Genomic DNA, 12,628 nt, shown 5'->3' on the forward strand with positions numbered 1-12,628 from the left:
CTCTCCGAGGAGCTCAGAGGCTACTGCTCACAGCTAGAAGGACTGCCCAGAGGTCTTGCCCACCCCAGAGCCCCCGGGGTCCCCACAGACTCAGGCTGTCAGGGACACTGAGCATGCTGGCAGGGGGTTCTGGTGTAGCAGATACTGCAAGCATCCACCACCTGCCTCTTTCTTGCTGACAACAACCTGCCTCTGTGATCGTGGACTTTAGTTCTCTCTGGTTTTTTTTTTTTTTTTTTTTGCGGTACGCGGGCGTCTCACCGCCGCGGCCTCTCCCGTCGCGGAGCACAGGCTCCGGACGCGCAGGCTCCGCGGCCATGGCTCACGGGGCCCAGCCTATCCGCGGCATGTGGGATCTTCCCGGACCGGGGCATGAACCTGTGTCCCCTGCAACGGCAGGCGGACTCCCAACGACTGCGCCACCAGGGAAGCCCCAGTTCTCTCTGTTTTAAAAAAGCTTTGATAACCTTCTACACAGCTGGTCATCACTGTATCTTATATATCTAGACTGGGCAAGGTACGTAATAAAAGCTCTGTATTTTTTATTTAAATAAATAAATAAGAAAAAATCTTTGAGAAAGTAATCACATGCCATAAAAGTACAGTTCTATGGCTTTTAGTATATTCACAAAGTTGTGCAGACCTCTGTTTTTTGTCTGTAAAACAGGATAATTGTATGTAACTTCATAAGATTGCTGTGAGAAAGAAATGAGACGGTGAATATAAAGCGCTTAGTACATTGCCTGGCACACGGTAAACTCTCCCTAAGTGGTCATTGTTCTTTGGACGATGATGATGACTAGGATGACGGATGAAGAGAGAGCGGCTGGAGTTCCTCCACTGAGGGACGCTGAGCGATGGCCACAGCCTGGGAGTTTGTTGCATGGCAACAAATCTGTGGAATTTGGGCAACCCCAGCTCTTCCTGTTCCTCCCACACTGGACGCCAAGCCAACAGCCTTCCTAATAGGTGCTCACAGCCACCTCTGTGTTGGAACAGGATGTGACAGCTGCTCAACAGCTGCTCAGGCTGCAGCACAATTTAAGGCAGGAAGTGGAGAGAAATGCCATTTCTTAGAGAAAACTGATGGAGAGAGAAATTCAAGTCAGCAGCAAGAAAAGTCACTTCCTTGGCTTAAATTTGATCAACAGCTACCTGGTTTCATTTGTCTAGGACTTGTTTTTTTTTTTCCAGAAGAGTTTTATGCTCAAGATTATTATAATAAAAATGTTTACTGTTAATTTTTTAGCATAATTGCCTCTCCAGAGGCAGTCTGTATTAAAAGTTTGGACTAGATATTTTTAGACTACATATATATTTTTTAATATATGTTTATTAAATACAAAAATGGAATAATAAGATAATACAATTTTGCAGCTTGTTTTTTCACCTAAGAATATATCTTGAATATCACTCCACATCAGTAAATAGACTGAGTTTTTAACAACTTCATAGTGTTCTTTGGTGTGAATGTACCATTATTGATTTATAAAATCCCCAATAGATAGGCATTTAGATTGTTTCATACTTTCTAAAAATTATTATTACCGCAATGTCTGCCATCCACGTGGCCCCTTTAGGAGTCAGGCGCTCCTTCCCTCGGCTGCTGGGAGTTTGCCTGCTCTGTCCCCATCTGGACCAGTCTTCCGAGGGCCCTTTCCGGCACTGACCGCCAGTATGCATGAGGAGACAGGAGCACAAAGGCCTGGCCCCCTTGCCTCAATGGCCTAACTCCAAAGGGCCATCTAGTTCCGGAACTTTCTGCAGGATTGGGTGAAGACTCTTACTGCAATGGCATTGGAGCTTAACTTCCCCCTCTGTTCAGTCCTGCTTCCCCCACTCCTTATAGGAGCACGTCCCAATCAACTTGTTGCACACAAATCTCTGTCTTACCCAGTCTGTTTTCTGATGATCTCAAGTGTAACAAGGGTTTTTTTGTTTTTTGCTTTTAACAAATTTTCTTTCTGAACAGTTGTTATTAGAACTCTTCGGAAAGGAGGTGTCTTTTGAGGAAAAGAACCTTGCTGAATCTCCTGGGGATTTGGTGTGACCTGTGGGAACGGAGTTAGCAGGGAGAAGAGGGGAAGAGATTTGCAAGAGGCCAGAGGGTAATTACTGGCTTTGCTCCTGAACAGGCAGCAGGCTAGTGAAAGGAGAGATGAGTGAGAGGGGCAAGCAGAAGACACGCAGAGGAGCCAGAGAGGTGGCCAGAAGCCAGCACAGGTGAGAAAGGCAAAGGACTTTGGAGAAAGGGATGACAGCTGTGTGGTTCCGACGTGAACCTCTCTGGTCTGCCCTCTGAAATCATCAGGAAACTCTGCTCCACCAACAGAAGCTCTGGGAAAGTGGTCTGTTTTGTGAAAGTCAAGGAAGGAGCCAAGTTTCAGCCCTGAGACACCCTGGGCCATTGATCATAATAGGAGGACACAGGTGCCCATGGCAAAGAGGAGGCGTGTGAGTGGGGAGTCCTGGGTTCCCAGAAGGCTTGGGACTCAACTGAAATGCGGGGCCCAGAGACACCTGGGCCACAGTCTTCTGCTCCAAGCAGGTGTGACTTCAGTGAAGAGCTGTCAGTACAGGTCCGCAGGCCTCAGGGAAACCGGGAAAGGAAAAGTATTGGGCTGGCCAAAAAATTGGTTCGGGTTTTTCCGTAAGCTGTTTTTGGCCAACTCGATACTGTTTTCTGCCACTTCTCTTCCTTTGGAACCCAGAACACGAAGGCCCAGATGCTCAAAGTGGCACAGAGTATGATGACAGCTAATGGGGGACTGTTACCTACGAAAGCAGAGAAGAAAATACCCTGTTCTGGGATTCCCTTAACAATTGTGTTTAGAGAGAACAGTTTCCACTCATTTCACTCGTGACCCCCTTACTGAATTCACATACTGTAGTCACAACTGGCATTTCCCCACGGCCTCAGGTTTTATGTGATTGTAATCCTGGTGAGTAGCAGTTTTGTGCAATCTTTTTTACCTTCCAGTCTTCAGAGGCAGGATAATGTCATAAGTAAGAGCTTGGGTCCTGAAGTTAGATGGGGTTGGGTTTCAAATCTACTCCAGCTAACCTTCTAAGGCTTCTGAGCCTCAGTTTCCATACCTGTAAAATGGGCTCCTATAAGGTCCTCCCTTAAAGGGTTGTTTAAAGATTAAAAGAGGTAATATATGTAAAGCACGTGTGGAGATGGCAAGCACTTAGTAAATAATGGTTATTATTATCCTTTTTGTCTGCATAAATTCCATGATTTTAATATTCCCTATTATCGGACATTTAGGCGGTTTCTAGTTTTTGTCTATTATAAATTGTACTGTCCCACTTTCTCAGGTGGAAATTGGCATACGGGATAATTCAATGCTTTATAAACTGTGTACTCTTTAGCTAACTGCTAATAACCCCGTAGTGTGGTTATGAGAATTAAACGAATTCATACAGGTAAAGTGCTTAGAACAGTGCCTGCCACATGGCATGCTTTATAAAAGTGTTTGATGGTATTATTATAGTAAGTATTCTTCACACCTTCACCTGTCCTCTTAAGCCTTCCCTCCTCCAACCCCCACTCTCCCACCTGGATTTTAATGATATGCTGATGCTCTCTTTGCCCTCTGTCAAGTACTTGTCATTTCCTCCAACTCCTGCAGGGAAAGAATTGGATTTGCATCATCTAAAAATTCAGCTAATTCGGAACCTGAAATCAAGCGAAAGGAGCCTCCCGCAGAGTAGCTGAGAAGTCTCAGACCTGCATTATCCCCTGCTGCAGACAGTGAGGGCCCTCGTGGACTTGGCCTTCGTGGGTGAGAAACAGACTGATGGACCCCCCTCCCAGAGCTGCTGAGCGTGGGGGAATGTTAATTAATGAGCCTCACGTCGGCACTTGCTCACTTCTCCAGAGAGGAGTGCCAAGCTGGCAGCCGGCAAAGTTGTGAGACTCTAGAGAAAGACCACGATCCCCTCCTGGAGCTGATTCCTTCCATTTCATTTGGCATTTACCTTATCGCCCGAGACCTCCCAGAGGGCAAAAAGCCACTGACTTTGAAGCCAGACACACCTAGCTCAGACAGCTACCGCTTGGGTTGTTTGAACAAGTTGTTTAATTTCTTTCTTTTTTTTTAAAATAATTTTTATTGAAGTATAGTTGCTTTACAAGTGCTTAATTTCTTGAGTCCCTGTTTCCTCGTCTGAAAACTGGGGACAATACTTTCCACACAAGGTTTTATTTCAAATTGTGGTAAAACACACATAACAAAATTTACCATCTTAACCATTGTTTTTAGTTCTTATTTTTATTAAAAAATGTTTTAAAAATTTTTATACAATTTTGAAAGGTTACTTTCCATTTACAGTTATTACAAAATATTGGCTATATCCCCCATGTTGTACAACACATCCATCTTAACCATTTTTAAGTGTGGCGTTCAGTGGTATTAAACACACCAGGTTGTTTTTGAGGATTAAATGAAATAACGTATGTAAAGCCTCTGGCACTTAAAACTAGCGCATAGTGAATACTCAGCGAGTGTAGGTTCTCCTCCCTCCTAACTTCTCCCACTAAATGTGGCCCGCAGCATGGCGAAGCTGTGTAGGAATGCCTTGGTCGATTGGGTTTTAAGTTCAAACCCTGTCCCATGCCTTATCTTAGCGCCCAGCCTGCCCATCTGTGCTGCTGCTTATTGCCTAGTTGAGTTGGCTCTGTGAGGAAACCATGTCTAGGGAGGAAGAGTGGAAGTAGCTGGGCCGTCCCAGCGTGTCTCCTGACAGATCTGCTTCACATACCTGAGGCCCTTCATGGGGAAGAGGGAGGGGCCTTCTCTGGGTCTTTCCAAACAGCTGAACTAGGCCACTGGGTGATAATTACAGGGATCCAGCTTTCAGCTTAATAGAAGGAGATTACCCTTGTCATTGCCTGTGACACTAGGACGTGAGAGGTCACTCATTGGTTTTTCGGTGGTTTTGGTTTCCTGTTTTGCTTTTTGGTTTTGTCAGAGCAATGTGGCATATCGTTTTAAAAATTACATTATACTAAAAGCCTTAAAATAATAAACAATGGTCTCCTTCCCCACTCCCTTGCCATCCAGCCTGGCTTCTCTCTGGAGGCAGCCACTGTCAACTCTTTTAGCTGTTTCTTCTGGTATTTATCTCTATATTTCCAAATAATATGCTAATTCTTATATTGCTTGATTTACCAATTTTAGATGTTATCTATTGACTTTCCGTTATGGTAGATGAGGATTTGACATTTTTTCACAACCTCCATCCTCTTATCATGAGTTTTAGTTACATCAATATTCAGTGCATATGGTATCACGCTAATGAATCATTCAAGTCTTTGCCACATCCTGCAAAGCACTATAGGATCTGGCCCCTGGCTTCCTCTTCTTCCTGCTGTTTCCCTCTCCATCACTTCTCCCCAGCACGAGTGGCCTCCCTGGTTTCTCAAACCTGTGACCACGCTGAGTGCATTCCTATCTCAGGGCCTTTGCACTTGCTCTTCCCTCTATCAAAATACACTCCTCCCTGATGTTTGTCTGACCTGCTTCTTTATTTCAGTCATGAATCTGCTCAAATATCACCTGACTAGAGAAGTCTTTCCAGCCTGTCTTAGCTAAAATAACACCCTCCCTCTCCATCTGTTTTCCCAGCTTTACTTTTCTTCACAAACTTATCACACATACACCTTGATATTATTTTATGTACTTATTGACTTAAATACTGATTATATATTTGTTGAGGGAAGGGACGCTGTTTACCACTGTGTCCCCCCGGGCTAGGAGCATGTCTGGCATATAGAGCGCTATCATCAGTAAGCACCTGGAGTGAGTGAGTGCTGAGCCTACTGATTTACTGTGCTTTAATTTCATTGTTTGTACAATCTCCCCTCTCCACACACACCTTCTAAGTTAATATTTACCTTGGTTTTTCATTTAATTTGTTTTCTGTGAAGCGCACCCTCCAACAGACTTTCAATTGAATTTTTCATACAAACATATTAGATAATCTGCTGTGTTTAGAATTTCCCTCTGTCTTAGTCCATTCAGGCGGCTATAAAAGAATACCATAGACTGAGTGGTTTATAGGCAGCAGAAATTTATTTGTTACAGTTCTGGAGGTGGAGGAGTTTGAGATCAGGGTGCCAGCAGATTTGGTGTCTTGTGAGAGCTTACTTCCTCATTCATAGACAGCCATCATTTTGTGGTGTCCTCACATGGCGGAGGGGTAAGGGGGCTCTCTGGAGTCTCTTTGATAAGGGCACTGATCCTATTCATGAGGGCCCCATCTATTATTATTATTATTATGGCCTTATCACCTCCCAAAGGCCCTGCTTCTTCTTTTTTTTTTTTTTTTTTGCGCTGTACGCGGGCCTCTCACTGTTGTGGCCTCTCCCATTGCGGAGCACAGGCTCCGGATGCGTAGACCCAGCGGCCATGGTTCACGGGCCCAGCCGCTTCGCGGCATGTGGGATCTTCCCGGACCGGGGCACTAACCCGTGTCCCCTGCATCGGCAGGCGGACTCTCAACCACTGCACCACCAGGGAAGCCCGGCCCTTCTTCTTAATACCATCACTTTGGGGGTTAGTTTTCGACATATGAATTTGAGGAGGACTCACATTCATTCAGTCTATAGCACCCTCTGAGTGTAGAAGCAGTGCAGAAATAGAGGCAAAATATCAACATTATTAGATAAAGGAGTTTGGAGAACGGGACTTAGATCTGTAGTCACACACTTCTTGCTGGGTCCCTCCCGCATATTAGAGTCACCACATAGAACTGCCCTCTGCAGGGACAGATCATTTTCTGGAGCTGAACACATGGAGGCCAGGGTCGTCTCACCCAGAAGATAACCTCTCTAAAAGGTCCTTCTCCAGCACTGACAATCAATGAGTGTCACCTCCTTCCCTGGGGAAGAGGGAGGGAGTAGTTCATGGGTGGAGATTTCTTAGGGAGTTTGGAATGCTAGAACACCATAGACTGGGTGTGGCTTAAACAACAATTTATTTCTCACGTTCTGGAGGGTGGAAATCTGAGATCAGGTGTCAAGCAAAAATTGCAAGAAAAAATAAAATGGAAGAACTTATAGATTAAAAGAAATTAAAGATTTAAAAAGAAATGCAACCCATCATAATATATATTCTTTGTTCAAATCAAGATTTAAATAAAAATGAGAAAAAATTTTTTTTTGATTTATTTATTTTATTTTTGGCTACGTTGGGTCTTCATTGCTGTGCACGGGCTTTCTCTGGTTGTGGCAAGAAGGGGCTACTCTTCCTTGCAGTGCACGGGCTTCTCGTGGCTGGCTTCTCTTGCTGCAGAGCACAGGCTCATGGAGCACATGCTGTAGGTGCATGGGGTTCAGTAGTTGTGGCGCATGGGCTTAGTTGCTCTGCGGCATGTGGGATCTTCCCGGACCAGGGCTCGAACCTGTGTTGCCTGCATTGGCAGGTGGATTCTTAACCACTGTGCCACCAGGGAAGCCCGAGAAAAAATTTTAAAGAGACATCAGGGGAAAATGAACACTGATGGGTTATTTAATGATATTAAGAAATTATTGTTACTTTTTTTAGGGTAGGGTAATGCTAGTGTGGTTCTGTTCCTATATTTTATAGATGCATCTGGAAATATTTATAGAGAAATGATATGAAGTGTGGGATTTGCTGTGAAATAGTCCTGAGTAAAGAAGATGTGGATGAAATAAGATCCGCTATGAATTGAGTTGAAGCTGGGTAATGGGAGGATCATTTTTATGTAATAAAAACAATTTTAAGGCTTATGATGCTATTAAAGTGATCAATTTTTTTTAATTGATAAAATAGTTGTCAAAATTATTTTGGGGCTACAGGGAACTAAAGAATCATCAATATGAAAAGAAAGGAAAAATGGAGCACAAAAAGAGCTTAAGATTTGGGGTAGGTAGCGTATTCCACTTATGGATAAAGTTTTTATTTTTTTGCAGTAAGTGGCCATAAAAAATCTTTTTTAAAAATGATAACATGTAATGTGATTACATATATTTGATTGTTCTACTACTCTGCATTATTCCAGATAAACAAGTAACCATGATATGTTAGCAAAGTTCTTCAGAAAGAGGCACCTTCATCCGTGGCTGGGAGAGTATAAGCTGGAACAATCTCTAAGAGAATTTGTCAGCATCTGGTCAAGGAAACTCTTTGACTTAACAATTCCACTTCTAGGAACGTATCCTGCAATTTTACTCCCTCCCAGGTAAAATGCCATTCAGACAAGATTATTCGTTGTAGCATTATTTGTAACAGCAAAAGACTAACACAAACTAAAATGTCCATCACCAGGGTAATTAAATTATGACGCATGTATATAATAGAACACTATGCAGCTATATAGAAGAATGAAGACTCTTTTTGTATTATTATGGAAAAATCTTTATGATATGTTGTTAAGTTTTTTAAAAAAGCAAGGTGCAGAAGAGTGTATAGAGCACACTATCATTGTAAAAAAAGTGAAAAATATATTTTCATGGTAGTTTATATATGCATTAAAAATATCTGGAAGAAAAATAAGAAACTACTAGCAGTAGTTACTTCTTGGGGTGGATGGAAACTAGATAGAAACTTGATCAAGGTGGAAAGAGACTTTTCATTGTATGCCTTTATATACATTTTAATGTTTGAACCACAAGTAATATATCCAAAAACTTAAATCAAATTTAGAAATTAAGTGCCTGATACTTCCCTGCAAAGATACAAACCAAAGTTGAATTCCACGTTTCATATACAAGTACATTTAAACTATGAAACGTATGCTCCTGCTGTTGTTGGAGTCTAAAAATTATTTGTATATCAAATGGTTTTTAGGTAAACAAGTCTCTAATAAAGCATGTAATCTTTGTTGAAATAATTTTGAAAGATCATACTCAAAGCTCAGTGCCTTAAACAGTTGGTACAAAGTGCTCCAGTGGGGAACCATTTTGAACTTTGCTCTGTTTGACCTCTGCTCTGTTTGACCTCATCACCCCTTCATCTATAATGGTCTATAGAAGTGAAAAAAAAAATTAAGTGGTTGACAGTTTATGTTGCAGTTTTGAATGTTTGTTTTTAAAAAATAGATAACTTTGAAATTAAAACAAATAAAATAATAGTAATGATTTTACTGTTTACTTTTTTTTTTTTTTTTTTGAGGTACACGGGCCTCTCACTGTTGTGGCCTCTCCCGTTGCGGAGCACAGGCTCCGGACGCACAGGCTCAGCAGCCATGGCTCACGGGCCCAGCCGCTCCGCGGCATGTGGGATCTTCCCGGACAGGGGCACGAACCCGTGTCCCCTGCATCGGCAGGTGGACTCTCAACCATTGCGCCACCAGGGAAGCCCTATTTACATATGTTTATAATGAATGCCCCAACCTGTCCCTTTTTCCCGCCTAAAGTTTTTTTTTTATGAATTAAAAACAATCTGTGAAGTCTAAAGGCACAGAATAGAGAACCCAAATCTGGAAACAGACTCACACATAAACAATCACTGTGTGATGAGGCGGCAATGCAGAACACAGCAGAAAAGGGCAGTCAATAAACAATGCTGGGTCCAGTGGAAATCCTTATGTTTAAAAAAAAGCAGCAGCTTGACCTTTACTTCATACTATTACACAGACATATATTCCATGTAGGTGGTGAGCTAAATGTGAAAATTAAAATAATATAGTTTCGAGAAGATAATATAGGAAACTCTCTTCATTACCTTAGGGTAGGCAAAGATCTTTTAAACAGGAGACACAAAGCACTAACCATTAAGAAAAAGATTGATTTTGCTTACCAAAATTCACCATGAAGGAGTGAAATGATAATCACAGAGAAGGAGAAGATATTTGCACTCCATATAACCCACAAAAACTCACATGGCCTCAGAGGTGTTCTCAAATGAACTTCTCTTCCTGCCTCCTTTATTTTTGTTAATGGAGCTACTGTCACCAACCCCATACTTCAGCATCATCTTTGGGCTTTAGGGTTGTTTCTGTTTAGCAATGTTAAGCAATTGTTTTCATTAGGTAATACAACCAAATGGTTCAAGATTCAAAAGGTTTGATGGTGAACTGAAAAGATGCTCTCCCACTGACCCCAGCCACCCATTTCCCCTCTCAGTGGCCACTAATGCCGTAAGTTTTGTGTGTATTCCTTTAGAGATATATACATATATTTTGCATATGTAAGCAAATATGTTTATTTAGATATTTTTCTGCTTTAAAAGTAAAACTGTAGGGGCTTCCCTGGTGGCGCAGTGATTGAGAGTCCACCTGCCGATGCAGGGGACACGGGTTCGTGCCCCAGTCCGGGAGGATCCCACATAACGTGGAGCAGCTGGGCCCGTGAGCCATGGCTGCTGACCCTGCGCGTCCGGAGCCTGTGCTCTGCAACAGGAGAGGCCACAACAGTGAGAGGCCCGCGTACCGCAAAAAAAACCAAAACAAACAAACAAACAAACAAAACTGGTAGAATATCACATATATAGTTCTACTCCTTTCATTTTTCATATACATGTCTTGGACACTGTTTCATCAAATGCTTTTTCATCCTTTGTTAGCTGCATAGAGTTCAACAGCATTTCTGATTTCTCTCTTCCCCTGTCTCCAACATCCAATCAACTGCCAAGTTATATTAATTGTATATTATTTTTCCTACAGTCTGTGCATTCTCAGTGTCAATTCATTTAGACTTTCACCTTTCTGCCTGGATTAACACAATAGCCTCCACTGTTTGCCCCAACCTTAGCCCTTCGTTCAGTTCATGCTATTCTGTTCACTTAGTATTCTTAAGCACCACTCTATGTCTATGTCATTTCCCAGCTTCACAGTCATCACTATTTTCTCAGTGCCTGCAGAATCTGACTCTATGATGCTTCCGTTTTTCTTACTATCCCCTCTTCCTTCATGCTCTAAACACTTAAGTCATACTTAAGAGTCTGATTATCCTAGAGCAGACTTTGTGAGTTCTCATGAGAGTATCTTCTATTATGTTACTTTATCTTGAGGTACATGACCTTGACACTAAGTCCAAATCCTCCCTGCTTCTAGGTTTAGCTAACTAACTTTTCTATGAAGTTCTCCTGACCCTCGCTATAAGCCAGGGCCAGGAGTGGGGTGAGCCTAGCAAGGCAGCTAAGGTGCAGAATTTAAGGAGGGGCTCACTCTTGAGGTTCTACAAGTGCCACACCCCTCTAAACCCCCAAAGAGCTTGCTTCGTACATCTCTCGTGGGCTTTCTCTTCCTACCTGTATCATAGTTATTGATAACAGAGTTTATCTTCTCCCCAGTGCTCAAATTTCCTTGAGTAGAGAACCAAGCCTTGATCCACGTTGGATCCCTGGTGCCTTGCCCAGAGTCTCATAAACAGCAGATGTGTATTCATTAGAACTCTAGGTTGGGAGTGTCTGCCAATTAGAAACTCTACTCAAAGTGCTTTAAGCAATAAAAGGCAATTTGTTAGAATACTCAGGAACCTATGGAACCCCAGGACGGGGATCCGGTGGGTCCCAGGAAGAGAACCAGAGACCAGAGCACTGTGGGGACCCTGAGAAATTCTATGTAATGTTGGCATCTCTGTGTGTGTCTGCCTCACTCTTCTCTCACTACTGTCTGTTTCCCAGTTCATTTGGTGGAAAATGGCTTCTGTCTCCAGCTCCCAAAGTTAAGTAAGTTGTTGGTCAAGGAGAGAGAGAAAGAGAGAAAGAGAGAGAGAGAGAGAGAGAGAGAGAGATTACAATTTCAATTTCAATATCTCCATGAAAGGATCTGATTAGTCCAGCTTTAGTCAGGTACCTGCTTCTGGACTAATCATCTGTGGCCAGAAGACACAATAGGAATACTGCAGCCTTGAGGACCTCAGTGGTGTTCATGGACTTTTTAGCTGTAACTCCATCGTTAATGTGACCCAGCTCTAGCACGCTTCCAGTCTCCGTCTCTTAGCCAAACATTCTAAATTTCTAAACTTGGCGCAGCGTGGGTCAGATGATTTTATGTCTGCATCCCTCACCAGTAGGGATGGGGCAGATGTCTCTGAAGTACAGGTGTGACTTCTGGGGGCCATTCTGTAAATGGGGGCAGTTTCCAGAGAAGGTGGAGTCTGTTGAGCTAGTCCCTCCCAAAGTCACACTCAAAGTTGACCGTTACAGGATATTTGTTGAATAAATAAATGAAATGAGTGAATAATCCCGTTAAAAAGAGCAACTGTCCAAAGCTACTAGGTAAGTCTTAGAGAGTGATTGGATAACTCACTCACTCGTCACTCTCAAAATCTAATCAGTCTCCAAGCCCTGATTAAGCGTTCTTCCCAGGGTCTCTCAAATCCTTCCCTCCCCTCTGTTCCACGACACCTCCAGCATGACACCTCCACGCACGGGCGTTTGCACTCAACGCCTGATTGCTCTGCCTCAGCCTCCCCGCCTCCATTCCATGCTGCTGACGGAGAGTGATCTTCTCACGACACACAGCTTCTCTGTTGCCACCCATCACTCATTCTGTCTGAAACCAAACACACCCTCTTTCCATCGAAATAGGTTGTCCCTTTAGATGACTGTCAATGACATCACCCTCTTTTCATCATTTAATTCTTCAAACCTTGGAATTACCTCTGACCTTTGCCCTCCTAGTCCTTCAGTATCTCATCAGTTATCAAGCA

Source organism: Delphinus delphis, chromosome 9 (assembly GCF_949987515.2).
Source record: "Delphinus delphis chromosome 9, mDelDel1.2, whole genome shotgun sequence".
NCBI classification, from domain to species: Eukaryota; Metazoa; Chordata; class Mammalia; order Artiodactyla; family Delphinidae; genus Delphinus; species Delphinus delphis.